The 9,225-nt window shown below is 43.3% G+C and overlaps 1 pseudogene; it reads right to left on the reverse strand.

Moving 5' to 3' along the window:
• Positions 1–1,346: 1,346 nt before the first annotated feature.
• On the reverse strand, positions 1,347–8,159 carry LOC136591487 (zinc finger protein 585A pseudogene; annotated as a pseudogene).
• Positions 8,160–9,225: the final 1,066 nt, after the last annotated feature.

Here is a 9,225-nt window from a genome sequence, read left to right on the forward strand (position 1 = left end):
GGAGGAAAAGCCTACCTGGGGGCCGGGCTGCGCCGCAGTAACATCAGAGCCACCAGGAGGACCAGCAAAATGTACTCGCAATTTGAGGTTACGAAAAAACCTTTTACAGTCCAGATCGAGACTAAACCAGTTCATGGCAGGAGTAGGACAAAAAGACAAACCTTGTGAGAGGGCTTTAACTTGATAGTCAGACAATTGCTTGGATGAGACATTAACAACTAAAGAGTCATTACCTATTGGCAGTGATTCATCATCCGCGCTTCCGATTTGGTCTGGACGTTTGGGTTTCCTCTTGAGCGGCCTCTTATGTTTCCTACCACCCCTTCTCCTTTTCTTGTTGTAGGTGGAGAACGTTCCCTCCTGGGCATTGGCGGGCGGGTGTCTAAAAAAACTGTTTCTGTTATTGATGGTAAAGCAAAAGTTGACTCATCCGTAGGGGACCAATGGCGATATGTGCCCTTCCTGCAGCGTCTATTTGATCTTGGTCGTTGTTGTATTGGCCCTCTGGGAAATTGCTGTTGATGATGGTTTTGCGCATCTGATTGCCAATTATAAACATGGCCCAGTCTGTAGTCCTCTGAGCGCCGGTGCCATTTAAGCTTTTTAGAGGATTCAATGTCGTCCCTAAATTTTTGCAGAGTCACATCCAAGTTCTTTTTATAGTTAGCAAAAGAATCGTCTGTCGTTAAGTACTTTGGTGTGGTCAATTATTTCTGTATGTAGAAATTCCAGGTTGAGGAGAATTAGATCGTAGGCATACTTGTTAGAAATGCTGGCAACGTGGCGCAGAACTCTGGATTATTTAGCAATAGTATCGGTTGAATATGCGATCTCAGTCCTCTCGGAATGCGTCGTGCAGCATAATATTCTTTCAGAGTAATGGCATGTAGGCATAAAAACAATTATTTTCTTATGAAGTGCTTCAAATTTCCTTTGGAGAGCATGACTGCTCGGTATCACAAGGAAAGAGCCACAGAATGGGTTCCGGATAGTATACATTGGGCATCGGCCTCAGTATAAGGGAACGCAATGGAGCGACTCTTCACTATAGGATCGGAGCCTTCTACTAAAGTCATTACCATAACACTTTGTAGACCTGCTGAAATACATAATCTTAACCATTTTTCTTTTCCGGGGAAGGTGTCATGTATCTTCTTAGAATGAATTAGATCTCAGATGAGAGATCAAGTTTGTTCTTGCTTATAAATGTTTTAACTTTTTACTTTTCATTTATGAAGCTTCCTGTGGGCAGCCATATTGGACACATATCCTGATGGTATTGTCTACGTAGAAAGTGAAGCAGGATACTTTAGAGAACTGGAATGCATTGAATTATTATTTCATAATCATATCAAAGAATATGGCTTCTCTTTTGTGTGAGTTCTCTCATGTCTAACAAGATATGATTTACACACAAAACATTTTCCACATTTTGAACATGAATACGGTTTCTCTCCTGTGTGAATTCTATCATGTATAACAAGACTTGATTTATTTGTAAAACATTTTCCACATTTTGAACAGGAATATGGCTTCTCTCCTGTGTGGCTTCTCTCATGGCAAACAAGATGTGTTTTACGCGAAAAATATTTCCCACATTCTGAACATGAATAGGACTTCTCTCCTGTGTGAATTCTCTTATGTTTAGTTAGACTTGATTTATCTGAAAAACATTTCCCACATTCTGAACATGAATACGGCTTCTCACCTGTGTGTCTTCTCTCATGGAGATCAAGATGTGTTTTACGTGCAAAACATTTCCCACATTCTGAACATGAATAGGACTTCTCTCCTGTGTGAATTGTCTTATGTTTAGTTAGACTTGATTTATCTAAAAAACGTTTTTCACATTCTGAACATGAATATGTTTTCTCTGCTGTGTGAATTCTCGCATGGCGAACAAGATGTGCTTTACGCGTATAACATTTTCCACATTCTGAACATGAATAGGACTTCTCTCCTGTGTGAATTGTCTTATGTTTAGTTAGACTTGATTTTTCTAAAAAACACTTTTCACATTCTGAACATGAATATGGCTTCTCTCCAGTGTGTCTTCTCTCATGAAGAACGAGATGTGTTTTACGTGCAAAACATTTCCCACATTCTAAACATGGATATGGCTTCTCTCCTGTGTGAATTATCTTATGTTTAATAAGACTTGATTCATCTAAAAAACATTTTTCACATTCTGAACATGAATATTTCTTCTCACCTGTGTGAATTCTCTCATGGCGAATGAGATGTGTTTTACGCGAAAAACATTTCCGACATTCTGAACATGAATATGACTTCTCTCCTGTGTGAATTGTCTTATGTTTAGTTAGACTTGATTTATCTAAAAAACATTTCCCACATTCTGAACACGAATACGGCTTCTCTCCAGTGTGTCTTCTCTCATGGAGAACAAGATGTGTTTTACGTGCAAAACATTTCCCACATTCTGTACATGAATATGACTTCTCTCCTGTGTGAATTGTTTTATGTTTGATTAGACTTGATTTATTTAAAAAACATTTTTCACATTCTAAACATGAATAGGTTTTCTCTCCTGTGTGAATTCTCTTATGTCTAATTAGATTTGATTGGTTTACAAAGCATTTTTCACATTGAGAACACGAATATGCCTTCTCTCCTGTGTGAATTCTTTGATGCTCCTTTAGCTTGTCTTTAGTAATAAACCTTTTCCCACATTCTGAACATGCATATGGCTTCTCTCCTGTGTGAATTTTCTCATGTTTCATTAGATTTGATTTATCTACAAAGCACTTACCACATTCTGAACATGAATATGGCTTCTCTCCTGTGTGCCTTCTCTCATGGCGAATGAGATGTATTTTACATGCAAAACATTTCCCACATTCTGAACATGAATACGGTTTCACTCCAGTGTGGCTTCTTTTATGTGGAGCAAGATGTGATTGGTATCTAAAACATTTCCCACATTCTGAACATGAATATGGCTTCTCTCCTGTGTGAATTCTCTGATGTTTAATTAGAGTTGATTTATTTACAAAACATTTCCCACATTCTGAACAGGGATACGGCTTCTCTCCTGTGTGAGTTCTATGATGCTCCTTTAGTGTGGCTTTAAAAATAAAACATTTCCCACATTCTGAACATGAATATGGTTTGTCTCCTGTGTGAATTCTCTGATGTTTAATTAGAGTGGATTTATCTACAAAACATTTCCCACATTCTGAACATGAATATGACTTCTCTCCTGTGTGAATTCTCTGATGCTTCTTAAGTTTACCTTTAGAAATAAAACATTTCCCACATTCTTGACACAAATATGGCTTGTTTCTTATGTGACTCCTTCTGTGTGTATAAAGACCTGAGCTTTTTGTAAATTGTTTTCCACATTCCTCACATTGAAACTTTCCCCCCCTTTTCTGAGCTGCACTTGTGGTAATCTGTGATTGAGCAGTAGAAGGTTCCCCATAGTTCGGGGGATTACATGATGGATCTGTACTGTGAAGTCCTGAATGTGCATTAAGGGTACTAAGGTTTCCTCCTGAAGAGCGCTGCACGAGACCTTCATCTTCTACTTTATAACTTGCTGATAACATGACGTTTCCCTCAGAGGTCTCAATGGGCTTTTCTGTTTGAGAAAAAAAATGCATTTCAGGATTTTTTTTTTTAAACAATCAAGTAGAGAAATTCCTAACATTTCTATCAGGCTGGAAGCACGTTACGTTTTTGGTGCAGTTTATTGAGCCCAAACCAGCAGTGGATCCAGCAGGAGGGAGAAGTCATTCCTTTATATTTCTCATTCCCTTTAAATTCATTCCAGAATGTGGCTGAAGACCTGCATGCGTGATTCCAGCCTAACAATCATCACTGATAATCTCCAGGATTCTGCTCTGCACTCAGTGACCACCAGATCACGTGAGGTCATTATCCCCCTCTACTCTTCCTTAGTCAGACCTCCTCTGGAATACTGGGTCCAGTTCTGGGCACCCCACTTTATACAAGACCTCTACAAACTGGAGCAAGTTCAGAGAAGAGTTACCCAGATGGTGAGCGGTCTGCAAATCATGTCCTATGAGGAACGGGTAAAGGATCTGGGAATGTTTAGCAGAAGAGAAGGCTGAGAGGAGACTTAATAGCTGTCTACAAATATCTGAAGGGCTGTCACAGTGCAGAGGGATCAGCCCTATTCTCATCTGTATAAGGAAAGACTAGAAGCAATGGGATGAAACTGAAAGGGAGGAGACACAGATTAGATATTAGACAGTGAGGGGGATCAATGAGTGGAACAGGTTGCCACGGGAGGTCGGTAGTTCTCCTTCAATGGAAGTGTTCAAACAGAGGCCGGACAGACATCTGTCTGGGATGATTTAGTGAATCCTGCACTGAGCAGGGGGTTGGACCCGATGACCCTGGAGGTCCCTTCAAATTCTACCATTCTCTGATTTTATTATTCCAACCTTGTCGGGTAATCCGGCCCAGACTCTGACAGCATATTTGGCCCTTTAATACCAAGTGAGCATCATTTTAACCCCTATCCACAAGTGGACATACAGTTATGTCTGTTGGATGGCATGGGTAGAGGAGCTGTGCCTGGCCCATCAGCAGGCAGTTCCGGATGTAAAATACAACCATCTCACTTCATCAACCATGACTGGAGAAGACCATTATCTCAGCTGTTTAACCTTTTAGTTTCCGCGGTCAATGGTGACCATGGCATCTAGGTGGTTAGACAGATGGAGGCGGATCAGTTTACTACTAACAGGTGATAATGCTGATACATTGGAGTACATATAGAATTCATCAGCAGGTCACATTTTGAAGTCCCCTAATTATAGTTAAAAAGAGTTTATCTAAGTGTCAACAAAGAAGGCAAAATATTTAATGAAATAAAAAAGAAAACAAAAAGTGTAAAAAAATCCTGCGCTCCTAGGATAGCCAGTAGTATGAAGAGATGGCAATATATCGCACAACGTGATCTAAAGGGATCTCACAGACACTTACTTTGTAGGAGGGATCCCTTTGGATCACGTTGTGCGTTATATTGCCATCTCTTCATACTACCGGCTATCCTAGGAGGGCAGGTTTCTTTTTTTATTACATATACTGCGGAGAGATCCTCTGTAGGTCCTCCAGCATCCATGCAGCTCTCCCCTTAACCAAGTGGATGCGACGAGCATAGGATACAGCCATTTGACCACCATCTGAGGAACCACACGTGAGGCACCTGGAGACCCCATTAGGTCCCGGTGATCCCACCAGGTGAGCTTTCGCCAACTGTACCCTGAGGAGCTTTCCATATACATATTTATATGCACATATATAGTATCGCCTCAAAATACAGATGCAATCAAAATCCTTCAACCCCCAACGAGAAAATGGCTGTAAATCAATAGCTAAGATGCTAGCAGGAAGTGAGGAGTGGTACAGCAATGAAGATCGGAGTGCTTTACAGGAAGGGCCATCAGTAAGGTGAAACCCTGGGAACTATTATGCTGGGTTCACATGGGACGAAATTTCCGTGCGGAATGTCTGCAGGCGATTCCGCCCATGGCGCCTCTCTACTCTCGATGGGGAAAGATGGGCGGAGCAGAAACTTGGGCGGCAAGGCTGCTTTAAACCCCGCGGCTGTGGCCGTGGGTTTTAAAGCTGTGCCTATCCCGCGGTTTTTCGGTGCGGTGATTCCACAAGATTTCCACGGGATTTCCGTCCAGTGTGAGCCGAGCCTTATAGATAGGTGTGGACCATACTATTAAGGGATAGACAGCACCAGACATCTAGCGAGCCGTCTCCTCCTTCCCACATTATCCGATTCAGTAGTAAACACCTCAAACCACAGGTCATGTGTCCAGGGCCTAAAGACCATACGGAAGGAGTGCTGTGATTGGTGTCACTACATCATCATATATCTGACACCAATCTACAATGGTCTTCTATTCTCAATGGTCCTAGATGGGGAGGGTCTGCTATAAGGCCCCATTCTGTTATAACATATGTGATACGTGTTCTAGATGCATGGAGAATATCTGCATCTATATATGGGATATAAATTGGATGAATACTCTTAAAGATTCCTCATCTGAATGAGTCCGCTCATCAGTAGATTAGATTACTGATGGATATCTATATGGACCTATTCTAAGTATCACGCAGTAAGATATTGTTTAGTCAGGTCCCATTCATGGATGAGAATAATAGGGATGATGGAGATATTCTGCTCTATCACTTGTTCTTTCTTCACCTGAATGAATATCCATAAATTTAGGGGATTAACAAGGTTGTATGGATGTGTGCCTCCATAGTGCCCTCTTACAGTATATGTGCCTTTATTAGTGCCCCATACAGTATCTGTACTCCATTACATCCCCATGTATCAGTCCTATAAATAGTGCCCCACAGTGTATGTTCCTCCATCACAGTAAGAATGCCCCTTATGTACAATTAAAAATACTTCCCTAGCTCCCTGTCCCTTCAACAAGCAGGTGCTCTCTCTGCAGCCCACCACCGGGGGGCGTGACGTAATGATGACATGGCAGTGCTGTTGTTCAGAGCCTGGAAGATTTAAGTGGAGGGCTGGAATCTAGAGCGCTCCCTCCACTGTCTGAGTGTTGCAGCTGTTCTGAGATCTTCCCCTTACTTTCAGGGTTTAGCAGTATCTCTGCCTTTCCTGGGGCTGAGGGGTGTCGGGTGAGTGATGTCAGTTCTCACCGGTCTCTAAGTGGCCTTGCCCTATATAAGCTGGTCTTGTATGCACCTCAGTGCTGGTCAATTTTAGTTTGCTCCTGGATTGCTGGTGAGGAGAGCTTCCAGGCTCTGGAGCTTCAGACCTTGCTAGACTACTGCAGCTAAGTACTGCAGTTTATTACCATGTGTGTTCAGGGCTCCCGGTTAGGGATTTGTTAGTGGCCTCGCATCTATCAGGCTGGTCTGCCTGCCGATTAGGCAGGGCTCTCTCCTGGGGGATGGGTTTTCAAGGAGAGGTTTTCCCTGGGTTTTTTTGTATTTATGTTGCACGGTCGTGCTTATTGGTTGTGTTACGCACAGTTGTGTTTATTCTTTTATTTGTGTACGCTGCACGTCCAGTTAGAACGCAACACTTAGCTTTCAAATGGACCCAAATCCAGGGAATGCAGATCCAGTTGAAACCAACGCTTGCCTGGGAACCCTTCTGCAGCGGACCTACTCACAACCTCTGCGACCGCCATTGTTAAGCCACCGACTACACTACTTCTAAAGTGTGGTGTATTATGCGTATGACAGGCAGTCTATTAGACCCATAGTAGAGCGGGAGGCCTTTATTAAGCCCATAGCTGCTATTGGCAGCCCACAAACATCATGGGAACGTACCAGAACCCTGATGTGTGGAATCATGCATGTGTTGCTGAATCCATGAGGTTCTGGATGAAATTTCCTTGTCTGTTGGTGTGAACAGTGTCCTGTTCAACTTACATGCTGTTTACCAGGCCCCTAGGTTCCATCATGAGGACTACTGGGTCGATCGGCCCACTTGTTGGCAGGACTCCCTGGAGTTTGAGTTGTCTCGTTAAAGTGGAAACTCATGAGACAACGAGGACCCTTGTTGTGGGCTCATGAGCTTAAGTACCTTGGCCAAAATATGAACCAATACCTCATAGTGCGTTAGCTATTCCATCTGCTGATGCGTGTTGATATTTTAAGTAAGTGTTTTGGTGTTTGTCAGTTGGTGTTGGATGTGTGCTCGCAAGTCCCATTTACTGTTCAGCCTGTTTTGGTGTCCATATCTGTGCATTCACCTTCTATTTGCATTTGTCTTGGGTGTGGTGTGAATTACGCTCAGGTCAGACATGACAGTATGCCTCTTCTTACCTGGTGATCCGAGGGGCCAGCGGTCCTCCATCATGACGTCCTTGTACAGATCCCGGTGTCCCTCTAAATACTCCCACTCCTCCATGGAGAAATAGACAGCCACATCCTGACACCTTATAGGAACCTGACAACACAATACCCAGTCATCAGCCAGAGCCCCCCTGTATAATGTCCCCACACATTCCCCGCAGTCACCTCTCCTGTCAGCAGCTCCGTCATCTTGTTGGTGAGGTCTAGGACCTTCAGGATCAGGGAGTGAGGGGGAGGAGCTGCAATGAGGCTCCACCCTCCTGACTCCTGGAGATGGATGATGGGAGTCACAGCTGCTGTCTTCACTACTGTGTACTCCTGTGGGAGATGAGACACTGATCACTACATGGAGGCCAAGAATCCTTCACCTTTCCAATCTTTAACGCATCTTATTACAGATTAGCAAATTACCTTTTCTCGAAGGATAAAGATCTCTGTAGCGCCACCTATTGGAAGTTCTCTATAAGTCCATGCCCTCTCTTCTAACAGGCCTTGCAACACAACTAAGCATATAAGCTAAACCAAAGCCTTCTGCATAAGAAAACGTGACTCATCTGCAGACGGCCACTTTGTTAGAGCAGGGTATGGGTTGGATGGGTGGAAAGCTTATGACAGGAGTCTGAGGAGCACAGACCTTCCTAGAAGGCTCCTTACACGGATTTAAAAAGAGAAACAATAGTATAACTCCTTATGCAGGTTGTGAGCTTATTAAAGCGTGGAATAAAAAGATGGTGACTCACATGGTGTGAACGACAAACCCAGGGATGGGTGGCCGCCACCCCTCCAGTTAATATATCTTACACACTCGTGGCATCCAATACTGGAGAGCATCCGGATAGATCCAAAACGGCATGAATAAAGAAGTAAATAAAAAACATCTGCGCTCGTTAGATGCATAGAAATAAATGAAGAGAGTACTTACTGGGAAAACAGGGGGATCTAAACTTAGAAACCCCCTTCTTGGAAGTACCAACAGCGGCTTGACCAGAGATTAATGCAGATGAAAGATTCATAAAACAGACTTGAAGGTGCAACAGGTGTAACACGTTTCAACAACTGGCAGTGGCCTTTTTCAAGCATAACCAATAACAATACTGAGTGCATTATAAATAGGTACACCACCTACAGTGCACAGATAAGGTAGGAGGAGTTAGAGATGTAGGAAGAAGTTTGCCATCCAATCACTACCTTGATCCAGTAACCAGTAACTGTAACTTTGGTGGCTGATGTCGGCGTCATTAGAAGAGACAGAGGCTCATTGGCACCATAAAATCGTTAAACTTCTGTCCGGGTGGGGGGGGAAGGGGGGGGGAGAGAAGGGGGGGAGAGAAGGGGGGGAGAGAGACGGGGGGGAGAGAAGGGGGGGAGAGAGACGGGGGG

This window comes from Eleutherodactylus coqui, unplaced genomic scaffold (assembly GCF_035609145.1).
Source record: "Eleutherodactylus coqui strain aEleCoq1 unplaced genomic scaffold, aEleCoq1.hap1 HAP1_SCAFFOLD_372, whole genome shotgun sequence".
Taxonomy (NCBI): Eukaryota; Metazoa; Chordata; class Amphibia; order Anura; family Eleutherodactylidae; genus Eleutherodactylus; species Eleutherodactylus coqui.